The sequence below is a fragment of the Amblyraja radiata genome, chromosome 5 (assembly GCF_010909765.2).
Source record: "Amblyraja radiata isolate CabotCenter1 chromosome 5, sAmbRad1.1.pri, whole genome shotgun sequence".
Taxonomy (NCBI): Eukaryota; Metazoa; Chordata; class Chondrichthyes; order Rajiformes; family Rajidae; genus Amblyraja; species Amblyraja radiata.
This window is the reverse complement of record NC_045960.1, coordinates 1,653,587-1,679,519: the sequence shown is the minus strand read 5'-3', so window position 1 is coordinate 1,679,519 and position 25,933 is coordinate 1,653,587. Positions and strand designations below refer to the sequence as shown.

The window sequence follows — 25,933 nt, the reverse complement described above, 5'->3', positions numbered from 1 at the left end:
GTGAAAAAGTTTTTTCTCACCTCAGTCTTAAATGGCCTCCCCTTTATTTAAAGAGTGTGGCCCCTGGTATCATATGTTTCTATATGATTTCCCCTCATCCTTCTAAACTCCAGTGAATACAAGCCCAGTCTTTTCAATCTTTCCTCATATGACAGTCCCGCCATCCCAGGGATCAATCTCTTTGGTGTAACTAATGGCGTGGCTGTTTTTCAGAGAGAGATGGACAAACTTGTTGAACAGGAAAACCTTAAAAGATACTTTCCCTTATCTTGATAATAGAACTATTGCAGGAAAAGACCAATCTGACCATGATGAAAATGTACAACGGTTTTTAGATGTTGTACATTCGAAAAATCTAACATTAAATGAAGCTGTCAATAACATCAGTGTCATCAATTAATATTCTTGGTTATTGGGTTGGAAATGATATCATCAACCCTGATCCAGAAAGACTCCGGTCACTCCAAGTTCCAGCTACATTAAACTCTCTACGAAGGGTTCTTGGCATGTTTGCATATTATGCTAAATGGATACCACATTGGTGCCTTTACTTCTGTGAAGAAACAATTGGAATCTGTGACATTACACGCCATCGATGAGGATCTCCCCTTTGTTGTTGAATGTGATGATGCCTCCGATTTAGCAGCATCAAGGGCCTGTCTTAACAGGCTTTCTTATCTGATTAGAAAGTTGGGTTTATGCCATATCCCTATGCATGCTGAAGAAGGTATCCCTTCAAGGACTGGTTCAAATCAAATTACAATCAAACACGTATGCCTCCATTTCTGCAACTGATTAATGAGAGAAAATATTACAATCCTTTCTTACTATAACATGTATTGATCATAAAGATCAACAATAATAATAATAATAATAATAAAGATAATAATATCCTCTAATATCACTGACCTTGCTACCCACATTTCCCAAGAAATTGAAAAGATCTGTAAGGTTGGCAGTGACATGCATGGGTACAATGAAGGACATGGGAGCTGGCGGCCATTCAGTTGGTTTGGTGGACTCGGGCACTGTGCTACATTATGGTTCTATCTTTTTGTTAATCATCGCTCTGTTAATTTTGTTAATTCTCTCTCGGACTTTGCAAGAAAGGAGCGAGAGAGAAAACGGGGAATTACAGACCAGTTAGCCTGAATTCGGTGGTGGTGGAGTCAATTATTAAAGAGGTAATAATGGGGCATTTGGATAGCAGTAAAAGGATTAGTCCAAGTCAGCATGGATTTATGAAAGGGAAATTATACTTGACTAATCTTCTGGAATTTTTTGAGGATGTTACAAGTAAAATGGATGAAGGGGAGCCAGTGGATGTAGTGAATCTAGACTTTCAGAAAGCCTTTGATTAGGTCCCGCACGGGAGACTGGTGACTAAAATTAGAGCACATGGTATTGGGGGTTGGGTGATGACGTGGATAGAAAATTGGTTGGCAGACCGGAAGCAAAGAGTAGGAGTGAATGGGTCCTTTTCAGAATGGCAGGCAGTGGCGAGTGGCGTGCCGCAAGGCTCGGTGTTGGGGCCGCAACTTAATAATAATAATAATAATAATAATAATAATATATTTTATTGTCATTGCACATAAGCGCAACGAGATTTGGTATGCAGCTTCCAACCGATGTCATAACATAAAGCTATATTACTAAAAGTCTGATCCTGACCGCTTTTGGCACACTGTGGCATGATTTCCGAGAGAACGCCGCCACCTACGGCCGTCATTTTTGGCCACCTCGCTCAGAGCCCCCCTCCGCCTTTCGGGGCCGGAGGATTTTTCCCATCGATGAAAAATCAGAGAGATATTAATATTTTTAAAAGATTTGCCATTCTCCCTGCTGCCCCTGCTGGTGGGAGGGGGAGCGACTATAAAACCCGGAAGTGTTGTGCCTCACTCAGTCTCTTCAATATGGAGGAAGCCAGAGTCATGTTTCTCTGAGCTGTGAATAACTCTGTACACATGTCTACTCAACTGTGAGTGCCCTTAATGTGGTTCTAAAATGCATGCAAAAAGTGTTTATTGGTTCTAAAATGTTTGCAAAAAGTGTTTATTGGTTCTAAAATGTTTGCAAAAAGTGTCTCTTTTGGTTCTACAATGCTTGCAAAAAGTGTCTCTATTGGTTCTACAATGCTTGCAGAAAACGTCTTTTTTGGTTCTAAAATGCTTGCAAAAAGTGTCTATTGGTTCTAAAATGCTTGCAAAAAGTGTCTATTGGTTCTAAAGTGCTTGCAAAGGGTGTCTCTATTGTTTCTAAAATGCTTGCAAAAAAAGTCTATTGGTTCTACAATGGTTGCAAAAAGTGTCTCCATTGTTTCTAAAATGCTTGCAAAAACATCTATTGGTTCTAAAATGTTTGCAAAAAGTGTCTATTGGTTCTAAAATGGTTGCAAAACGTGTCTCTATTGTTTCTAAAATGCTTGCAAAAAAAATCTATTGGTTCTAAAATGCGTGCAAAAAGTGTCTATTGGTTCTAAAATGCTTGCAAAAAAGTGTCTATTGGTTCTAAAATGCTTGCAAAAAGTGTCTATTGTTTCTAAAATGCTTGCAAAAAGTGTCTATTGTTTCTAAAATGCTTGCTAAAAAATCTATTGATTCTAAAATGCTTGCAAAAAAGTGTCTCTATTGTTTCTAAAATGCTTGCAAAAAAAGTCTATTGGTTCTAAAATGCTTGCAAAAGTGTCTCTATTGGTTCTTAAATGCTTGCAAAAAGTGTCTATTGGTTCTAAAATGTTTGCAAAAGGTGTCTATTGGTTCTAAAATGCTTGTAAGAAGTGTCTCTATTGGTTCTAAAATGCTTGCAAAAAGTGTCTCTACTGGTTCTAAAATGCTTGCAAAAAGTGTCTCTATTGTTTCTAAAATGCTTGCAAAAAGTCTATTGGTTCTAAAATGCTTGCAAATAAAATCTATTGGTTCTACAATGGTTGCAAAAAGTGTCTCTATTGTTTCTAAAATGCTTGCAAAAACATCTATTGGTTCTAAAATGTTTGCAAAAAGTGTCTATTGGTTCTAAAATGGTTGCAAAAAGTGTCTCTATTGTTTCTAAAATGCTTGCAAAAAAAATCTATTGGTTCTAAAATGCTTGCAAAAAGTGTCTCTATTGGTTCTAAAATGCTTGCAAAAAAGTATTGGTTCTAAAATGTTGGCAAAAAGTGTCTCAATTGGTTCTAAAATGCTTGCAAAAAATGTCTCTATTGGTTCTAAAATGCTTGCAAAAAGTGTCTCTATTGGTTCTACAATGGTTGCAGAAAGTGTCTTTTTTGGTTCTAAACAGTTTGCAGAAAGTGTCTTTTTTGGTTCTAAAATGCATGCAGAAAGTGTCTATTGGTTCTACAATGGTTGCAAAAAGTGTCTATTGTTTCTAAAATGTTTGCAAAGAAGTCTATTGGTTCTAAAATGCTTGCAAAAAGTGTCTCTATTGTTTCTAAAATGCTTGCAAAAAGTGTCTATTGGTTCTAAAATGCTTGCAAAAAGTGTCTATTGTTTCTAAAATGCTTGCTAAAAAAATCTATTGATTCTAAAATGCTTGCAAAAAAGTGTCTCTATTGTTTCTAAAATGCTTGCAAAAAAGTGTCTCTATTGGTTCTTAAATGCTTGCAAAAAGTGTCTATTGGTTCTAAAATGTTTGCAAAAAGTGTCTATTGGTTCTAAAATGCTTGTAAAAAAGTGTCTGTATTGGTTCTAAAATGCTTGCAAAAAGTGTCTCTATTGTTTCTAAAATGCTTGCAAAAAGTCTATTGGTTCTAAAATGCTTGCAAATAAAATCTATTGGTTCTAAAATGTTTGCAAAAAGTGTCTATTGGTTCTAAAATGGTTGCATAAAGTATCTCTATTGTTTCTAAAATGCTTGCAAAAAAATCTATTGGTTCTAAAATGCGTGCAAAAAGTGTCTCTATTGGTTCTAAAATGCTTGCAAAAAGTGTCTATTGGTTCTAAAATGCTTGCAAAAAGTGTCTCTATTGTTTCTAAAATGCTTGCAAAAAAATCTATTGGCTCTAAAATGCTTGCAAAAAGTGTCTCTATTGGTTCTAAACTGCTTGCAAATAGTGTCTCTATTGGTTCTAAAATGCTTGCAAAAAATGTCTCTATTGGTTCTAAAATGCTTGCAAAAAGTGTCTATTGGTTCTACAATGCTTGCAGAAAGTGCCTTTTTTGGTTCTAAACAGTTTGCAGAAAGTGTCTTTTTTGGTTCTAAAATGCATGCAGAAAGTGTCTATTGGTTCTACAATGGTTGCAAAAAGTGTCTCTATTGTTTCTAAAATGTTTGCAAAAAAAGTCTATTGGTTCTAAAATGCTTGCAAAAAGTGTCTCTATTGTTTCTAAAATGCTTGCAAAAAGTGTCTATTGGTTCTAAAATGCTTGCAAAAAGTGTCTATTGTTTCTAAAATGCTTGCTAAAAAAATCTATTGATTCTAAAATGCTTGCAAAAAAGTGTCTCTATTGTTTCTAAAATGCTTGCAAAAAAGTCTCTCTATTGGTTCTTAAATGCTTGCAAAAAGTGTCTATTGGTTCTAAAATGTTTGCAAAAAGTGTCTATTGGTTCTAAAATGGTTGTAAAAAAGTGTCTGTATTGGTTCTAAAATGCTTGCAAAAAGTGTCTCTATTGGTTCTAAAATGCTTGCAAAAAGTGTCTCTATTGGTTCTAAAATGCTTGCAAAAAGTGTCTCGATTGGTTCTAAAATACTTGCAAAAAGTGTCTATTGGTTCTAAAATGCTTGCAAAAGGTGTCTATTGGTTCTAAAATGCTTGCAAAAGGTGTCTATTGGTTCTAAAATGCTTGCATAAAGTGTCTCTATTGGTGCTAAAATGCTTGCAAAAAGTGTCTATTGTTTCTAAAATGCTTGCTAAAAAATCTATTGATTCTAAAATGCTTGCAAAAAAGTGTCTCTATTGTTTCTAAAATGCTTGCAAAAAAGTGTCTCTATTGGTTCTTAAATGCTTGCAAAAAGTGTCTATTGGTTCTAAAATGTTTGCAAAAAGTGTCTATTGGTTCTAAAATGGTTGTAAAAAAGTATCTGTATTGGTTCTAAAATGCTTGCAAAAAGTGTCTATTGGTTCTAAAATGCTTGCAAAAAGTGTCTCTATTGGTTCTAAAATGCTTGCAAAAAGTGTCTCGATTGGTTCTAAAATACTTGCAAAAAGTGTCTCTATTGGTTCTAAAATGCTTGCAAAAGGTGTCTAAAAGTTCCAAGACGCTTGCAGAAAGTGTCTTTTCTTGGTTCTTAATCGATTGCAAAAAGTGGCTCTATTGGTTCTAAAATGCTTGCAAAAAGTGTCTCTATTGGTTCTACAATGGTTGCAGAAAGTGTGTTTTTGGTTCTACAATGCTTGCAGAAAGTGTCTATTGGTTCTAAAATGTTTGCAAAAAGTGTCTATTGGTTCTAAAATGCTTGCAAAAAGTGTCTATTGGTTCTAAAATGCTTGCAAAAAGTGTCTATTGTTTCTAAAATGCTTGCAAAAAAAAGTCTATTGGTTCTAAAATGCTTGCAAAAAGTGTCTCTATTGGTTCTAAAATGCTTGTAAAAAAGTGTCTCTATTGGTTCTAAAATGCTTCTAAAAAGTTTCCCTATTGGCTCTAAAATGTTTGCAAAAAGTGTCTCTATTGGTTCTAAAATGCTTGCAAAAAGTCTTTTTTGGTTCTACAATGCTTGCAGAAAGTGTCTTTTTTGGTTCTAAAATGCTTGCAAAACGTGTCTTTTTTGGTTCTAAAATGGTTGCAACGTGTCTTTTTTGTTCTAAAATGGTTGCAAATAGTGTCTCTATTGGCTCTAAAATGCTTGCAGAAAGTGTCTTTTTTTGGTTCTGCAATGGTTGCAAAAAGTGTCTATTGGTTCTAAAATGCTTGCAAAAAGTGTCTCTATTGGTTCTACAATGGTTGCAGAAAGTGTGTTTTTTGGTTCTACAATGCTTGCAGAAAGTGTCTATTGGTTCTAAAATGTTTGCAAAAAGTGTCTATTTGTTCTAAGATGCTTGCAGAAAGTGCTTTGAGGTTGGACTTGCTGCCTCCACTCTGCTCGGAGTGCTGTGAGGTTGGACTTGCGGCCTGCACTCCATGATGACGTTTGAGGTAAATTCTCAGATTTTCTTTGTTAAAATTTGACCGCTTAATCTCTCTATATTAAAATTGTCTTTTTTTTATTTCAAAAGCAAAGTGTAATCAAAAGGCAGTGAGCAGCAGAACACCGCAAGAGACAGAACAAAAAAGAACTTAATAAATCTCATCTTTAACATTTAAATTGTTGTTATTTTAAGTCATTCACATTTTAAACTTTAATAAATCCTTTTTCCACTTGCCATGCCTGCGTGCTCTTCATCACAATAGTAACCTAATAGGCAGGAATGGTTGCGCTGTCAGAGAGCCACTAAGAGTGCATGGGGGGAGATTGAGGGGAGATGGACTGAATGCGTGTGGGGGAGGGAAATGGCATGGAGCAGACTGGGGGGTGAAGGGAGGATGGTTGACTGAGTGAACTGCCACCACCAGCCATGAGTGACTGGGCTGCCAGCCCACCAGCCATGAGTAAGTGAAATGCCAGCCCACCAGCTGTAAGTGACTGAAGTGCCAGCCCACCACCCATGACTTAGTAAACTGCCAGCCCACCTGCCATGACTCACTGAACTGCAAGTCCAAAAATCCATTCAGTCCACAATGTCCATACTAGCCCCCTGGAAACCAGTCCCTTTGACCCACAACACACATACTAGCGCTCCAGAAAGCCCCCCCCCCCCCCACTGGCCAGCAATATTGGAATTGATGCAGAGGTGGAATATTGCATTGGGGAACCAGCCCTCCCATGTGAAGCTGGGACCCAACGGGTCCCTCTTAGTCTAGTAACTAATAAAATTTGTATTTAGATATCCCGAGAACATGGATTGTAAAAAGACCAGTAAAACAGTCAAAACAGTTCAACAGACTAAAGTGCAGATGTGTCTGTGCGACGTGACCATCCGAGGGAGACAATCCAGGGGGAATGGGGGGCACTCAGCAGGGCCGGTTCAGAGCCGCTATAGCTCTGGGAATGAAGCTGTTCCTGAGTCTGGAGGTTCGGGTGTAGAAGGCCTTGTAACGTCTGCCGGAGGGAAGTAGTTCGAACAGTCCATTACAAGGGTGTGAGGAGTCTTTATGGAGGCTGACAGCCTTCCTGAGGCACCGTGTGCGGTAGATACCCTCCAAGGCTGGTAGCTGTGTCCCAATCATCCTCTGTGCTCTGTGGACGACGCGCTGAAGAGCTCTCCTCTCCGCCTCCGTGCAGCTGAGATACCACACAGAGATGCCATACGTTAATATGCTCTCTGTTGGGGCAGACCAGTCTTTTTTAATGTCCTCAGGAAGAACAGTCGTTGCTGTGCCTTCTTGACCAGCACAGCGGTGTTGGTGGACCATGTGAGGTCCTCTGAAATGTGAGTGCCCAGAAGCTTAAAGCTGGACACTCTTTCCACACTTTCCCTGTAGATGGAGATTGGGGCGTATTCTCCATTATGGGACCTCCTGAAGTCAATAATCAGCTCCTTGGTCTTGGAGGTGTTTAGTGATAAGTTGTTATGTGCGCACCAGTTGTTACGTTTACCATATATATTAATGGAAGAGGGAATTAGGAGCAACACTAACAAGTTTGCGGATGACACAAACCTGGGTGGCAGTGTGAACTGTGAAGAGGATGTTAGGAGGTTGCAGGGTGACCTGGACAGGTTGAGTGAGTGGGCAGATGCGTGGCAGATAGGGGGCTCGTAGGGGGCGCTGCTCTGGCAGCAGCCATGTCAGCAGCGCGTCAGTTTTTTCAACTTTTTTTTATTTTTTAGTATGTTTTAAAGCATGTGTTTAATGTTCCTTTGTGTGTTTTGTGTGGGGGGTGGTGTGGGGGAAACCGTTTCGGCCGCCTCCTCCATGGAGAGGCGACTTTTTCCAGGTCGCCTCCCCCGTGGCCTAACAACAAGGACCGGCGCGGCCTTTCCACGGAGACGCGCTTGGGGCTTCAGCGGTGGGCGCAGCGTGGACTCTCGGCGTGGAGCGGGCGAGCCCTCGCTGGGGCTCACTGGAGGGGAGCGCTCCGTTTCGCTGGCCCGGGGCAGCCTGAAGCCTGAAGTCGCGGTCTGCAGATCTCCAGCTGGTGCGGCGTCTCCAACCCGGGATCCCTCGTGGGGGACCCGGGGGGGGGGGGGAAGAAGAAGCCACCACCGCCGGCCCGCGGCCAACTTCTACCGCGGGCCCGGCATGGACTTTCCATCACCCCTGGAGGGGAGCATCGACCGCCGGCCCTGCAGTCTACGGTGCTTCTGGCTGCGGCGGAGACTTTAAATCTCGACCGCCGGCCTGCAACAACTTAAAGCCTCCGGTGAGGAAGAGCCGATCCTGGACTGACTCTGGACTCTGGTCCTGTCCACGGGGGGGAAATGGAGGAGGACTGGCCAAATTTTGTGCCTTCCACCACAGTGATGAATGCTGTGGTGGATGTTTATGTTACATTTTTATTGTGGTTGTGTGTTCTTTATTATTGTACCGCTGCTGATAACCCAAATTCCACCGACCCTGGTTGTGTGGTAATAAATTCTATCTAATTCTATCTAATATATGTGAGGTTATCCACTTTGGTGGCACAAACAAGGGGGCAGATTATTATCTCAATGGGGTTAGGTTAGGTAAGGGGGAGGTGCAGCGAGACTTGGGCGTCCTTGTACACCGGTCACTGAAAGTTGGCGTGCAGGTACAGCAGGCAGTGAAGAAAGCTAATGCAATGTTGGCCAAGAGGATTTCAGTATAGGAGTAGAGAGGTTCTTCTGCCGTTGTATAGGGCTCTGGTAAACCCACATCTGGAGTATTGGTAACAGCTTTGGTCTCCTAATTTGAGGAAAGACATCCTTGTGATTGAGGCAGTACAGCGTAGGTTCACAAGATTGATCCTTGGGATGGCGGGACTGTCATATGAGGTAAGATTGAAAAGACTAGGCTTGTATTCACTGGAGTTTAGAAGGATGAGGGGGTTCATATAGAAACATATAAAATTATAAAAGGACTGGTCAAGCTAGATGCAGGAAAAATGTTCCCAATGTTGGGTGAGTCCAGAACCAGGGGCCACACTCTTAGAATAAAGGGGAGGCCATTTAAGACTGAGGTGAGAAAATACTTTTTCACCCAGAGAGTTGTGAATTTGTGGAATTCCCTGCCACAGAGGGCAGCAGAGGCCAAATCACAGGTCCTTTGGCCCAACTTGCCCACACCGACCAACAAGTCCCATCTACACCAGTCGCACCTGCCATAACCCTCCAAACCTGTCCTATCCACGTACCTGTCTGTTTATTAAACGATGGGATAGTCCCAGCCTCAACTACGTCCTCGGGCAGCTTGTTCCATACACTCACCACCATCTATGTGAAAAAGTTACCCCTCAGATTCCTATTAAATCTTTTCCACTTCACCTTGAACCCATGTCCTCTGGTCCTCGATTCCCCTACTCTGGGCAGAATCAGAGCATCTACCTGATCTATTCCACTCTCATTCCCCTGCGCTCCAGACCCAACCTACTCAACCTTTCCCTGTAGCTTACAATCTCTAGTACTTTGTGTCTTCTCCACAGATGCTGCCTGACCCTTGTCCCCCCCTTCCTCCGTGAGGTGGGCCCGGTTCACCCTGAGGGGGGGGGGGGGGGGGGGGGACGACGACGGTGGAAGCGAAATGGGAGAAAGGGTTAGGGGATGAGTGGGAGCAGTGGAAGAAGTGGGTGAGAGGGGGAAGGGCAGTAGGTGAGTGAGGGGGGTGAATGGGGGTGAGTGAGGGGGAGGGTGAGTGAGGGGTGGGTGAGAGAGGGGGGGTGAGTGACGGGGTGAGTGGGGGGAAGGGGTGAGTGAGGGGGGGAAGGGGCTGATTGGGGGGAAGGGGTGAGTGAGGAGGGGTGAGTGCGGGGGCGTGAGTGAGGGGGGCTTGAGTGAGGGAGTGGGTGAGTGAGGGGCGGTGAGTGAGTTGGGCGTGAGTGAGTGGGGGTGACTGAGGGGGGGTGACTGAGAGGGGGTGAGTGGGATGAGTGGGGGTAAGGGGGATGAGTGGGGGGGAGGGGTGAGTGAGGGGGAGGGGGTGAGTGGGTGGGTGAGTGGGTCAGTGGGGGGGTAGGGTGAGGGGGGGAGTGGCTGAGTGGGGGGAGGGGGCGAGTGGGGAAGGGGGTGAGTGGGGAAGGGGAGGGGTGAGTGGGCAGCGGGGTGAGTGGGGAAGGGGAGGGGTGAGTGGGGAAGGGGAGGGGTGAGTGGGAGTGACTGGGGAAGGGGTGATTGGGAGGAGGGGGTGAGTGAGGGGTGGACGGGGCTGATTGGGGGGCGAGGGGTGGGGGGGGGGGGTGGGGGGGGTGGGTGGGGGGGGGGGTGGGGGGGGGGGGGGGGGGGGGGGGGGGGGGTGGGGGGGGGGGGGGGGGTGGGGGGGAGGTGGGGGGGGGGGGGGGGTGGGTGGGGGGGGGGGGGGGGTGGGGGGGGTAGGGGGGGGGGGGGGGTGGGGGGGGGGGTGGGGGGTGGGGGGGGGGGGGGGGGGGGGGGTGGGGGGAGGTGGGGTGGGGGGGGGGGGGGGGGGGGGGGGGGGGGGGGGGGGGTGGGGGGGGGGGGGGGTGGGGGTGGGGGGGGGTGGGGGGGGGGGGGGGGGGGGGAGGGGGGGGGGAGGGGGGGGGGGGGGGGGGTGGGGGGGGGGGGGGTGGGGGGGGGGAGTGGGGGGGGGGTGGGGGGGGGGGGGGGGGGGGGGGGGTGGGGGTGAGGGGGGTGGGGGGAGGGGGGGGGGGTGGGGGGGGGGGGGGAGGGGGGGGGGGGGGGGGGGGGGGGGGGGGGTGGGGTGGGGGTGGGGGAGGGGGTGGGGGGGGGGGGGGGGGGAGGGGGGGGGGGGCGGGGGGGGGGGGGGGGGGGGGGGGGGGGGGGGGGGGGGGGGGGGGGGGGGGGGGGGGGGGGGGGGGGGGGGGGGGGTGGGGGGGGGGGGGGGGGTGGGGGGGGGGGGGGGGGGGGGGTGGGGGGGGGGGGGGGGGGGGGGGGGGGGGGGGGGGGGGGGGGGGGGGGGGGAGGGGGGGGGGGGGGGGGGGGGGGGGGGGGGGGGGAGGGGGGGGGGGGGGGGGGGGGGGGGGGGGGGGGGGGGGGAGGGGGGGGGTGGGGCGGGGGCGGGGGGGGGGGGGGGGGGGGCGGGGGGGGGGGGGGGAATGGGGGGGGGGGGGGGGGGGGGGGGGGGGGGGGGGGGGGGGGGGGGGGGGAGGGGTGAGTGGGGAAGGGGTGAGTGGGGAAGGGGAGGGGTGAGTGGGGAAGGGGAGGGGTGAGTGGGGAAGGGGAGGGGTGAGTGGGGGAGGGGGTGAGTGGGGAAGGGGAGGGGTGAGTGGGGAAGGGGTGAGTGGGGAAGGGGAGGGGTGAGTGGGGGCAGGGGGTGAGTGGGGAAGGGGAGGGGTGAGTGGGGAAGGGGAGGGGGTGTGGGGGAGGGGTGGTGGGGAGGGGGAGGAAGGGGAGGGGTGAGTTGGGAAGGGGGAGTGGGGAAGGGGGTGAGTGGGGAGGGGGTGTTGGGAGGGGGTGAGTGAGTGGGGGGAGGGGATGACTGGGGGAGGGGGTGAGTGGGGAAGGGGAGAGTTGGGAAGGGGAGGGGGTGAGTTGGGAAGGGGGTGAGTGGGTGAGTGGGGAGGGGGTGAGTGGGGAAGGGGAGGTGGTGAGTGGGGAAGGGGAGGTGGTGAGTGGGGAGGGGGTGAGTGGGGTGAGTGGTCGGGTGGGAGGGGGTCGGATGACCGCATCGAGCCAACCGTCCCTCGTCCACCCAGCGACGTGACTTCCAAAAGCCCCGCCCCGCGACGTCAGAAAGCCCCGCCCGGCGCCGTGACGTCCGACAGTCCCGCCCCGTCCGGCGCAATGACGTCACCGCCAATCCCAGGCTGTTGCTTCAGGAAGAACTTGCAAGATGGCGGTTTGTTTTCAATTTCAAATGTGGACACAAAATATCCGCTATAAATGACACCAAATGCTGGAGTAACTCAGCGGGACAGACAGACAGACAGACGGGCAACATCTCTGGAGAGAAGGAACTGGGCGACGTTTCAGGTCGAGACCCTTCTTCAGACTGAAGGTAGACACAAAACAAAACACAATGCTGGAGTAACTTTATCATAGATAGAGTGTGGAAACACAGGCCCTTCGGTCCAACAGGTCCTTGAAGAATAAGGGGTTGGCCGATTCAAGATTCAAAATTGGATTTAATTGTCACTTAACCAAATAAGGTACAGTGAATGAATGAATGAATACGTTTATTGGCCAAGTGCGTTCATATAGGGAGGTTTCACGGCAGTGGGGTCACGACCCATGACCCGTACTGTTGCTACGCTACTCCAAGTGGAGTACACACGATGAACTGCAGGCAGGCACTTACCGTTGTTTCCAGCGTAGCGGGCCCGTTAAAACCCGCCGAAATTGTCAATTTTTGTGCTGTAAATAATTATGGAAATCGGGATAAGCGTGAGAGACATTTAGCCTACTTCAGAATTCCAAAAGTGAGGAGAAATTACGGTAGATAGAAGCGAGAGATGAAGGGACAACAACAGCCAAGTTCTTGGCGAACATTGTCCGTTTGCTCACTGCATTTCATCAACTAAGGCATTATTTGTGTTTTTTCTTGATTCTTTTGGCATCTAAAAAGTTTCAGAAGTGATAAATCTGGCTGTAATTTTTTTAAGTCGCCCAAGGTTCTCGTGGGTTTTTACATACAAAATGAAAACGCATCTGAAGAAAAATTTACAGCCAGATTTATCACTTCTGAGACTTTTTAGATGCCAAAGGAATCAAGAAAAAACACAAATAATACCTTACTTGATGAAATGCAGTGAGCAAACGCGATAATTCCCAATATTTTCAATGTTTACCAAGCACTTTAGCTGCTGTAGTCCCTTCAGTTCTCGCTTCTCTATACCTTAATTTCGCTTCATGTTTGGAATTCTAAAGTTGGGTCCATGTCTCTCACACTTACCCCGACTCCCACAATTTTTTTCAGCACAAAAATTCAAAATTCTGGCGGTTTTTAACAGGTAGGAAAGTACACGTTTCTAGCATTAATAACATATACCGGAAGTGACGGATGTCTTCCAGTTGGATTTAGCAGCTCCGTGCGTCGAGCCCTATGACCCAGTGACCTTTCGTGCAACCACCCGATACAAGAAATTTGCCTCAGTGCTCCGCTCGCAAGTAACAACACGACACACAGTAGCAATTAAGAATGACATATAAAACATGAATTATTTGAGTTACCAACTGGGTGGACAGAAATGAGGAAACACTTTTTCACCCTGACAGTTGTGAATCTGTGGAATTCTCTGCCACAGAAGACAGTGGAGGCCGATTCTCCAGACGCTTTCGAGAGGGAGTTGGACAGACCTCTTAAAGATAGTGGAGTCAAGGGATATGGGGAGAAGGCAGGAACGGGGTACTAATTGTGGATGATCGGCCGTGATCACAGTGAATGACAGTGCTTGCGCGAAGGGCCAAATGGCCTACTTCTGCACCTATTGTCTATAAAATGCCGAAGAAACTCAGCAGGTGAGGCAGCATCCATGGAGAAAAGGGATGGGTGATGTTTCGGGTTGAGACCCTTCTTCAGACTTCTGGGTCTCGACCCGAAATGTCACCCATTCCTTCTCTCCATGGATGATGCCTCACCTGATGAGTTTCTCCAACGTTTTGTGTCTACCTTTGATTTCATCCAGCATCTGCAGTTCTTTCTCACACTTCTTCAGACTGATGTCAGGGGAGGGTTAGGGTTAGCTCGGATAGAGGCTTGGAAGGACGAGCTCCGCTCCCCTGTCCCGACCCGCATCTGGTCCACCATGGGGAGGAGGGGGGGGGGGGGCATGTGGGGGAAAGAGTACAAATTCCACACGGACAGCGTCGGTGGTCGCCCTGCCCGGAGACAGGCCCTTCGGCCTCTCTTGTCTGTGCTTCCCTGGGCTTTCTGCAACACAATCTTGCACTGTTCTGCTCTGGATATTTATTGCGTTGGTCATCACCGTATGTACACTGTTTGCTCTAGCGACTGCGTGTGAACGGGCGATTTAATCACCTCCCGGTCAATGTGCCAAACAACAAATTAATGAAGCATCTGGGTTGCTGCAGGCTGAAGCATCAAACTACTAACTTGTTGAGCCCCGTCAGTCCCACAGCACAGAAACACAGCCAGGGCTATAGAAGCGTCTCTGCCTTTCCCACCCGTACCTTTAGAAAGAAGACGAGGAGGAATTTCTTTAGCCGGGAGGGTGGTGAATCTGTGGAATTCATTGCCACAGACGGCGGTGGAGGCCAAGATTTTAGATTTTAGAGATACCGCGTGGAAACAGGCCCTTCGGGCAGTCAGAGCCTTGGTAGTTGGAGACTCCATCGTGAGAGGTATAGACAGGGGTTTCTGCAGCAACAGGCGGGATTCAAGGATGGTGTGTTGCCTCCCTGGTGCCAGGATCCAGGATGTCACTGACCGATTGCAGAGCATCCTCAAGGGTGAAGGTGAGCAGCCGGAAGTGGTAGTGCATGTCAGCACAAATGACGTCGGGAAGAAGCGGAAAGACATTCTGCAGCGTGACTGCAGAGCAGGGCGGTGGAGTCGTACCCCAAAACACCTGACTTCAACTCCTTGATTTCTTGTGTATCCAACTCCGACTCTGACCCTGACCTCTAGGTATAATATTTCTAAATCTGCTATGAAGACATTATGCAAGATGACATTTCATAAGAACCACATAAGTCTTCAGGCTGCCTTTCAAACCCATGCCCTTAAAGTTTTGAGTCTAATGGCTGCAGCTATGCTATTGTGGCTTTTTTATTATTTGAAAAAATAAACATAATTCATTATGCTAAAAGAAAAAAAAATACAAAAAGGACTTTGACTAAATTAAAATGTCATTGAATTTACTAAAAATTATAAAAGCATCGCTCCAAACTTTATTAAACTAAGGCCACTGGTATATGCTAAATGGCTAAATGAAGAAAAAATAAAATTCTCGTGCAATAGAAATTAAAAGTAAGTGCATGGGTAGATAAGTTTGCTCCAAAAGTACTTGCCTAAAATGTATTAATAACTTGTCCTTCGGAACAGAATTGCTTCTGACAGACTGAAGAAGGGTTTCGGCCCGAAACGTTGCCTATCTCCTTCGCTCCATAGATGCTGCTGCACCCGCTGAGTTTCTTCAGCATTTTTGTGTGCTTCTGACCTCTTTCATTGAAGCCCTAAAATCTGATTTAAATTTTTTTAGTGCGAAGAACAGTCTGTCCACACGGACCTGAGTGGGTGGTGTGGCTGTTACCATTATAGCCACAAATTTTACTATTTCTGGATAAGCAGGGATGACGGGAAATTATAAACCAGTTTACCTGACATCGGTGGTGGGGAAGATGCTGGAGTCAATTATTAAAGAAGTAATAATAGCGCATTTGGATAGCAGTAAAAGGATTGGTCCATTCAGCATGGTTTATGAAGGGGAAATCCTGCTTGACTAATCTTCTGAAATCTTTTGAGGATGTGACAATTAAAATGGATGAAGAACGGGGTGTTTGGGAGATGGGTGGACAAAGGCCAGAAATGGGAAGAACAGGAAAGGCTGTGACAATATTAATAGGTGCAGGAGCAGGCCATTCAGCCCTTCAGGCCAGCACCGCCATTCAATGTGATCATGGCTGATCATCCACAATCAGTACTCAGTTGCTGCCTTCTCCCCATATCCCCTGACTCTGCTATCTTTAAGAGCCCTATCTAGCTCTCTCTTGAAAGTATCCAGAAAACCGGCCTCCACCGCCCTCTGAGGCAGATAATTCCACAGACTCACAACTCTCTGTGTGAAAAAGTATTTCCTCACTCTGCTTTAAATGGCTTACCCCATATTCTTAAACTATGGCCCCTGGTTCTGGACTCCCCCAACATAGGGAACATGTTTCCTGCCTCCAGCATGTCCAAACCCTAAATAATCTTATATGTTTCAATAAGATCCCCTCTCATCTTTCTACCAGAGTATACAAGCCCAGCCGCTCCATTCTTTCAGCATATGACAGTCCCGCCATCCCGGGAATTAACCTTGTGAACCTAGGCTGCACTCCCTCAAAGGCAAGAATGCCCTTCCTCAAATTTGGAGACCAAAACTGCACACAATACTCCAGGTGTGTTCTCTCTATTGCCCTGTACAACTGCAGAAGGAGCTATTTGCTCCTATACGCAACTCTTCTTGTTATGAAGGCCAACATGCCATTCACTTTCTTCACTGCCTGCTGTACCTGCATGCTTACTTAAGTAAGTAAGTAAATAAGTTTATTGGCCAAGTATTCACATACAAGGAATGTATGCTCCGCCCACAAGTAACAACATGACATACAGTGACAGTTACGAATGATTCAGAAAACACTAAACATTAATAATAATAAAACATTAATGATAAAACACCATTGATCAAGCATATGAACCAACAAAATACCAGATCAAAGGGAGGCTACAGATTTTTGGCTGTTGAGTCGAGCAACTACTCGTGGATAAAAACTGTTTTTATGTCTGGCTGTGCAGCTTTCATTGACTGATAACAAGGACCCCCAGATCCCGTTATACTTCCCCTTTTCCCAACTTGACACCATTTGGATAATAATTTGCTCTCCTGTTTTTGCTACCAAAGTGGTAGCAAAAACCTCACATAACCTCACATTTATCCACATTAAACTGCAGCTCAGGGCTCTCGCTTAACTTTTTTTCCCCTGTTGCCAGCCGGGCAACCTCGGCTGCTTTTTAGGTTGGCAAATGACAGTTTAGGTGGTCATTTAAGATGGCTTGCATGACGCGTGCGATAATGTGCTCGGATGAAGTGCGTAGTTACCAGTCGGAATTATGGTCAATGAAGCATTCACATATTATTTCTGCTTCAAATAAAGTCACAAACTAAACATATTCACCAATCAAGACATGATATATACCACAATGACATGCAGCAAAATTACAATACAGTATCTCATCTATTTTTACACGTTGCAATGAATGCAATTTCTATTATCTCTTTCCACTTCCAAACAAAAATATGGTTATTCAGCGTATGATCAACCTCCGTGAGACCAAGCGCAGGCTTGGCGATCGCTTCACACAACACCTCCACACAGTTCGCAATAACCAACCTGATCTCCCGGTGGCTCAGCACTTCAACTCCCCCTCCAATTCCGAATCCGACCTTTCTGTCCTGGGCCTCCTCCATAGCCAGAGTGAGGCCCACCGCAAATTGGAGGAACAGCACCTCATATTTTGCTTGGGTAGTTTACACCCCAGCGGTATGAACATTGTCTTCTCCAATTTCATGTAGTCCTTGCTTTCTCGGTCCTTCCCCTCCCATTCCCAGCACTCCGAAAGCTTACTGACTCCGCCACTTCCTTTCTTTTCCCGCCCCCACCCCTCCCGACATCAGTCTGAAAAAGGGTCTGGACCCGAAACGTCGCCTATTTCCTTCGCTCAGATGCTGCCTCACCTGCTGAGTTTCTCCAGCATTTTTGTCTACCCATTCACACAAGTTCTGTTATCCCACTTTCCTCACCCACTCCCTGCACATTAGGGGCAATTTTACAGAGACAAGTTAACCTACAAAGCCAATGCGTCTTTGGGATGTGGGAGGAAACCCACACGCTTGCATGGAGAATGTGCAAATTCAACACAGACAGTGCCCGAGAACAGGATCAAACACAGATCTCTGGCGTGTGAGGCAGCAAGTCCACCAGCTGTGCCACTATATTTTATTTTCCAACACACAAAAAATTATACGTTGATAACTTTGGTTACTAAAAAAAAAGATACTATCCATTTTCAGTCTTAAATCTCTAAGTGACGCTGTGTCCTCCTTTACAGCTACTGTATATTTTAATTCAGACCGATCCTGTTACTGATATCCAAATGTGCCGCTATTTCATCTTTTATAATTGACTCCAGCATCTTCCCCACCACCGATGTCAGGCTAACTGGTCTATAATTCCCTGGTTTCTCTCTCCCACCTTTCTAAAAAAGTGGGATACCATTAACTACCCTCCAATCCACAGGAACTAATCCACAGGAACTAATCCTGAATCTATAGAATATTGGAAAATGATCACCAAAGCATCCACGATTTCTAGAGCCACATCCTTAAGTACCCTGGGATGCAGACCATCAGGCCCTGGGGATTTATCAGCCTTCAGTCCCATCAGTCTACCCAACACCATTTCCTGCCTAATGTGGATTTCCTTCAGTTCCTCCATCACCTCAGATCCTCTGGCCACTAGTACATCATGAACATTGTTTGTGTCCTCCTTAGTGAAGACGGATCCAAAGTACCTGTTCAACTCATATGCCATTTCCTTGTTCCCCATAATAAATTCACCTTTTTCAGTCTTCAGGGGTCCAACTTTGGTCTTAACTAATTTTTTCCTCTTCACATTCCTAAAGAAGCTTTTACTATCTATATTACTAAAACTCTGATCTTGACCGCTTTTGTCCCACTGTGCTGCGATTTCCGACAGAACGCCGCCACCTACGGCCGGCATTTTTGGCCACCTCGCTCAGAGCCCCCCTCCGCCTTACGGGTGCGGAGGATTTTTCCCATCGATGACAAATCAGAGAGATATTAATGTTTTTTTTAAAATCACTATTCTCTCTGCTGCCCCTGCTGGAGGGATGGGGAGGGACTATAAAACCAGGAAGTGGTGTGCCTCACTCAGTCTCTGCAAGATGGATGAAGCCAAGGGTAACGTCTCTCTGAGCTCTCAATAACACTGAACAAATGTCTACACAACTGTGAGTCCCCTTAATGTGGTTTGAGAATGAAACTATGGTTTGTTTGAAGTAAAAAGGCACTGCCTGCAAATGGTTGTTTGGGTGCTTTGGTTTAAAGTTGAAAGGCACTACTTACTGCAAATGGTGGCTTGGGTTCTTTGGCTTGAAGTTAAAAGGCACTACTTACTGCAAATGGTGGCTTGGGAGCTTTGGCTTGAAGTTGAAAGGCACTACTTAGTGCAAATGGTGGCTTGGGTGTTTTGGCTTCAAGTTGAAAGGCACCTCTTACTGCAAATGGTGGCTTGGGAGCTGTGGCTTGAAGTTGAAAGGCACTACTTACTGCAAATGGTGGCATGAAGTTGAAAGGCACTACACACTGGAAATGGTGGCTTGGGTGCTTTGCTTGAAGTTGAAAGGCACTGCACACTGGAAATGGTGGCTTGGGTGCTTTGCTTGAGGTTGAAAGGCATTACTTACTGCAAATGGTGGCTTGGGTGCTTTGCTTGAAGTTGAAAGGCACTATTACTGCACACGGTGGCTTGGGTTCTTTGGCTTGAAGTTGAAAGGCACTACTTACTGCAAATGGTGGCTTGGGAGCTTTGGCTCTAAGTTGAAGGCACTACGACTGCAAATGGTGGCTTGGGATGCTTTGGCTTAAGTTGAAAGGCACTACTGACTGCAAATGGTGGCTTGGGTGCTTTGGCTTAAAGTTGAAAGGCACTACTTACTGCAAATGGTGGCTTGGGAGCTTTGGCTTGAAGTTGGAAGGCACTACTTACTGCAAATGGTGTCGGGTGATTTGGCTTTCAGTTGAAAGGCACTACTTACTGCAAATGGTGGCTTGGGTTCTTTGGCTTTCAGTTGAAAGGCACTACTTACTGCAAATGGTGGCTTCGGAGCTTTGGCTTGAAGTTGAAAGGCACTAATTACTGCAAATGGTAACATGAAGTTGAAAGGCACTACTTATTGCAAATGGTGGCTTGGGTGCTTTGGCTTGAAGTTGAAAGACACTACTTACTGCAAATGGTGGCTTGGGTGCTTTGGCTTGAAGTTGAAAGGCACTAATTACTGCAAATGGTAACATGAAGTTGAAAGGCACTACTTACTGCAAATGGCGGCTTGGGTGCTTTGGCTTGAAGTTAAAAAGCACTACTGCAAATGCACTTACTTCCTGTTTGCACTGTATATTAATTTAAAATAAAACGCTACCACTTGCGGCTGTGATTTTTGGCCTTCTTACCCAGTCCCCGCTCCGCTGAGCAGGTGCAGAGAATTCTTCCTATCAATGAAAAATAAAAGTGTTATTAGTGTTTAAAAAATGTTGAGAATCTCTCTCCTGTCAATCACGTCATGAAAGCCACACCTTTTCCGGGGGGAGGGGTTATAAAACCCGGAAGTGTGGGTGTGGCTCAGTCTCTGCATGATGGGGGAGGGAGATGTCACGACTCTGTCTGAGCTGTGAATCAACTGAACACACTAAATGTCTACTGAACTGTGAGTTTGGTGTTTTGTGTGGTTTTATGGTGGTTTCACCCTGCATGAAATGGTATGAAGCTGCATTTGAATTTGGTGGCCTTGCACCCTGCTTGAAGTGGAATGAAACTGCACTTGAATTTGGCAGCCTTGCACCCTGCTTGAAGTGGAATGAAACTGCACTTGAATTTGGCAGCCTTGCATCCTGCTTGAAGTGGTATGAAACTGCACTGAATTTGATGGCCTTGCACCCTGCTGAAAGTGGTATGAAACTGCACTTGCATTTGGTGGCCTTGGATCCACCTTGAAGTGGTATGAAACTGCACTTGAATTCGGTGGCCTTGCACCCTGCTTGAAGTGGTTGGAAACTGCACAAATTCGGTGGCCTTGCACCCTGCTTAAAGTGGTAGGAAACTGCACTTGAATTCGGTGGCCTTGCACCCTGCTCATAGTGGTAAGAAACTGCACTTGAATTTGGTGACCTTGCACCCTGGTTGAAATGGTAGGAACATGGATTTGAATTTGGTGGCCTTGCACCCTGCTTGAAATGGAATTTCAAGGAATAGTCATGAGTCAACTGCCAGCCCACCAGCCGTGAGTGAGCTGCCAGCAGATCAGACTTGAGGGACTGAGCTGTCACCCCAAGAACCCATACCAGCGCTCCAGAAAGCCCCCGCACTGGCCACCAATATTGGAATTGGTGGAGAGGTGGAATATTGCGTCGGGGAACCAGCCCTCCCGTGTGAACATGGGACCCAATGGGTCCCACTTAGTCTAGTTGTCTATAAAATGCCGAAGAAACTCAGTAGGTGAGGCAGCATCCATGGAGAGAAGGGATGGGTGATGTTTCGGGTTGAGACCCTTCTTCAGACTTCTGGGTCTTGACCCGATATGTCACCCATTCCTTCTCTCCATAGATGATGCCTCACCTGATGAGTTTCTCCAGCATTTTGTGTCTACCTTTGATTTCATCCAGCATCTGCAGTTCTTTCTCACACTTCTTCAGACTGATGTCAGGGGAGGGTTAGGGTTAGCTCGGATTGAGGCTTGGAAGGTTGAGCTCCGCTCCCCTGTCCCGACCCGCATCTGGTCCACCATGGGGACGGGGGGGATGGGGAGGTATGTGGGGATGTGGGGGAAAGAGCACAAATTCCGCACACTGTCGGTGGTCGCCCTGCCCGGAGACAGGCCCTTCGGCCTCTCTTGTCTGTGCTTCCCTGGGCTTTCTGCAACACAATCTTGCACTGTTCTGCACTGGATATTTATTGCGTTGGTCATCACCGTATGTACACTGTTTGCTCTAGCGACTGCGTGTGAACGAGCGATTTAATCACCTCCCGGTCAATGTGCCAAACAACAAATTAATGAAGCATCTGGAACACTGTTCTCCTGGGTTGCTGCAGGCTGAAGCATCAAACTACTAACTTGTTGAGCCCCGTCAGTCCCACAGCACAGAAACACAGCCAGGGCTATAGAAGCCAGTCCCACATGCCCGCGTCTCTGCCTTTCCCACCCGTGCCTTTAGAAAGAAGATAAGGAGGAATTTCTTTAGCCGGGAGGGTGGTAAATCTGTGGAATTCATTGCCACAGACGGTAGTGGAGGCCAAGATTTTAGATTTTAGAAATACTATGTGGAAACAGGCCCTACGGGCAGTCAGAGCCTTGGTATTTGGAGACTCCATCGTGAGAGGTATAGACAGGGGTTTCTGCAGCAACAGGCGGGATTCAAGGATGGTGTGTTGCCTCCCTGGTGCCATGATCCAGGATGTCACTGACCGATTGCAGAGCATCCTCAAGGGTGAAGGTGAGCAGCCGGAAGTGGTAGTGCATGTCAGCACAAATGACGTCGGGAAGAAGAGGAAAGACATTCTGCAGCGTGACTGCAGAGCAGGGCGGTGGAGTCGTACCCCAAAACACCTGACTTCAACTCCTTGATTTCTTGTGTATCCAACTCTGACTCCGACTCCGACCCTGACCCCTAGGTATAATATTTCTAAATCTGCTATGATGACATTACGCAAGATGACATTTCATAAGAACCACATGAATCATCAGGCCATGCCCTTAAATTTTGAGTCTAATGGTTGCAGCTATGCTATTGTGGCTTTTTTATTATTTGAAAAAATAAACAATTCATTATGCTAAAAGAAAAGAAAATACAGAAAGGACTTTGACAAAATTAAAATTTTATTGAATTAACAAAAAATTATAAAAGCATCGCTCCAAAAGTAGAGCAACTACTCGTGGATAAAAACTGTTTTTATGTCTGGCTGTGGCAGCTTTCATTGACTGATGAACAAGGACCCCCAGATCCCGTTGTACTTCCCCTTTTCCCAACTTGACACCATTTGGATAATAATCTGCTCTCCTGTTTTTGCTACCAAAGTGGGTGACCTCACATTTATCCACATTAAACTGCAGCTCAGGGCTCTCGCTTAACTTTTTTTCCCTGTTGCCAGCCGGGCAACCTCGGCTGCTTTTTATTTTGCCAAATGACAGTTTAGGTGGTCATTTAAGACGGCTTGCATGACGCGTGCGATAATGTGCTCGGATGAAGTGCGTAGTTACCAGTCGGAATTACGGTCAATGAAGCATTCACATATTATTTCTGCTTCAAATAAAGTCACAAACTAAACGTATTCACCAATCAAGACATGATATATACCACAATGACATGCAGCAAAATTACAATACAGTATCTCATCTATTTTTACACGTTGCAATGAATGCAATTTCTATTATCTCTTTCCACTTCCAAACAAAAATATGGTTATTCAGCGTATGATCAACCTCCGTGAGACCAAGCGCAGGCTTGGCAATCGCTTCGCACAACACCTCCACACAGTTCGCAATAACCAACCTGATCTCCCGGTGGCTCAGCACTTCAACTCCCCCTCCAATTCAGAATCCGACCTTTCTGTCCTGGGCCTCCTCCATAGCCAGAGTGAGGCCCACCGCAAATTGGAGAACAGCACCTCATATTTTGCTTGGGTAGTTTACACCCCAGCGGTATGAACATGTCTTCTCCAATTTCAGGTGGTCCTTGCTTTCTCCCTCCTTCCCCTCCCATTCCCAGCACTCCCAAAGCTTACTGACTCCACCTCTTCCTTTCTTTTTCCCGCCCCCACCCCTCCCGACATAAGTCTGAAGAAGGGTCTCGACCCGAAACGTCGCCTATTTCCTTCGCTCAGATGCTGCCTCACCTGCTGAGTTTCTCCAGCATTTTTGTCTACCCATTCACACAAGTTCTGTTATCCCACTTTCCTCACCCACTCCCTGCACATTAGGGGCAATTTTACAGAGACAAGTTAACCTACAAAGCCAATGCGTCTTTGGGATGTGGGAGGAAACCCACACGCTTGCATGGAGAATGTGCAAATTCAACACAGACAGTGCCCGAGAACAGGATCAAACACAGATCTCTGGCGTGTGAGGCAGCAAGTCCACCAGCTGTGCCACTTTATTTTATTTTCCAACACACAAAAAATTATACGTTGATAACTTTGGTTACTAAAAAAAAAGATGCTATCCATTTTCAGTCTTAAATCTCTAAGTGACGCTGTGTCCTCCTTTACAGCTACTGTATATTTTAATTCAGACCGATCCTGTTACTGATATCCAAATGTGCCGCTATTTCATCTTTTATAATTGACTCCAGCATCTTCCCCATCACCGATGTCAGGCTAACTGGTCTATAATTCCCTGGTTTCTCTCTCCCACCTTTCTAAAAAAGTGGGATACCATTAACTACCCTCCAATCCACAGGAACTAATCCTGAATCTATAGAATATTGGAAAATGATCACCAAAGCATCCACGATTTCTAGAGCCACATCCTTAAGTACCCTGGGATGCAAACCATCAGGCCCTGGGGATTTATCAGCCTTCAGTCCCATCAGTCTACCCACCACCATTTCCTGCCTAATGTGGATTTCCTTCAGTTCCTCCATCACCCCAGATCCTCTGGCCACTAGTACATCATGAACATTGTTTGGGTCCTTCTTAGTGAAGACGGATCCAAAGTACCTGTTCGACTCATCTGCCATTATTTCCTTGTTCCCCATAATAAATTCACCTTTTTCAGTCTTCAGGGGTCCAAATTTAACTAATTTTTTCCTCTTCACATTCCTAAAGAAGCTTTTACTATCCTGCTTTATATTCTTGGCTAGCTTACCTTCGTACCTCATCTTTTCCCCCCGTATTGTCTTTTTAGTTATCTTCTGTTGCTCTGTAAACATTACCCAATCCTCAGGCTTCCCGCTCATCTTTGCTACGTTGTACTTCTTCTCTTTTATTCTTACATTGTCGTTGACTTCCCTTGTCAGCCACGGTCGCCCCTTACTCCCCTTGGAATCTTTCTTCCCCTTTGGAATGAACGTATACTGCACCTTCTGTATTATTCCCAGAAATACCTGCCATTGTTGTTCCACTGTCATCCGTGCTTGGGTATCTTTCCAGTCAACTTTGGCCAGCTCCTCCCTCATGGCTCCATAGTCCCCTTTGTTCAACTGTAATACTGACACCTCCGATTTACCCTTCTTTCAAATTGTAGATTAAAACTTACCTTATTATGGTCACTTCCTAATGGCTCCTTAACCTCATCCGGTTCATTACACAACACTAAATCCAGAATTGCCTTCTCCCTGGTCGGCTCCAATACAAGCTGTGAGAAAAGATGGGCAGAATGTGAAGCCAGAGAAAGGGATATTGGTGAAATGGGAAAAGGGGGAAACGAGTCCCGTTCAGGTGGGGCACAGGGAAGAGAGAGGAAAAAAATTGGATAGACACAAAAAGCTGGAATAAGTCAGCAAGTCTGACAGCATCTCTGGGAAAAAGAAATGGGTGATGTTTTGGGTCGAGACCCTTCCTCTGGGAAGATGAAAGATGAAAACTAGAGATATGGAAGGGTGAGGTGTGAAAATGACACAACAAAGCAGAAGCTAAGGATATGCAAAAAAATGACGAGGTTAAAGGAAACAGGCCTTTGTTAGCTGTGGGCTCGGTGAAATCAAGTTACAGACAATGAGACTCAACAAGATGACTTTGAAGCTGGTATGACTTGGGTGGGGGAGGAATGGAGAGAGAGGAGATGTAAGGGTTACTTGAAGTTAGAGAAATCAATATTCATACCGCAATAAATAATAGGGAGGTAGGTTGGATAGTTAACTTAACCTAGAGAATTACATTTCTCAACTCGGAACGAAGTTTGACAAGTAGCCAAGTGTCCTGACCTGAAACGTTGCCCTTATTTTTTGCCCAGCACTTTGTGCCTATCTTTGGCAGACATAAGGAACTGCAGATGCTGGTTCATACACAAAACGACACAAGGTGCTGGAGGCAGCATCTGTGGAGAACATGGATATGTGACGTTTCACAGAGTGCTGGAGTAACTCAGCAGGTCAGGCAGCATCTCTGGTCAACGTGGATAGGTGATGTTTCACGTCTGAAGAAGGGACGTGACCCAAAAAAAAACGTCCCCTATCCATGTTCTCCACAGACAGACACAAAATGCTGGAGTATTTCAGCGGGACAGGCAGCATCTCTGGAGAGAAGGAACCTTCTTCAGACTGAGAGTCACAAGAGAGGAAGACACAGAGATAAGGAAGTGTAAGGTGTTACTCCAGCATTCTGTATTATCTGAATGGTATCAGGTTAGGAAAATGGCAAGTGTAACGAGACCTGGGTGTCTTTGTACATCAGTCACTGAGGGTAAGCATGCAGGTACAGCA

The 25,933-nt window shown here is 46.6% G+C and overlaps 1 protein-coding gene across 1 annotated transcript in view; it reads left to right on the top strand.

Moving 5' to 3' along the window:
* LOC116972886 (oocyte zinc finger protein XlCOF6-like) overlaps positions 1–25,933 on the top strand; it is a 411,853-nt gene that overhangs the window by 374,907 nt on the left and 11,013 nt on the right. The window lies entirely within an intron of this gene.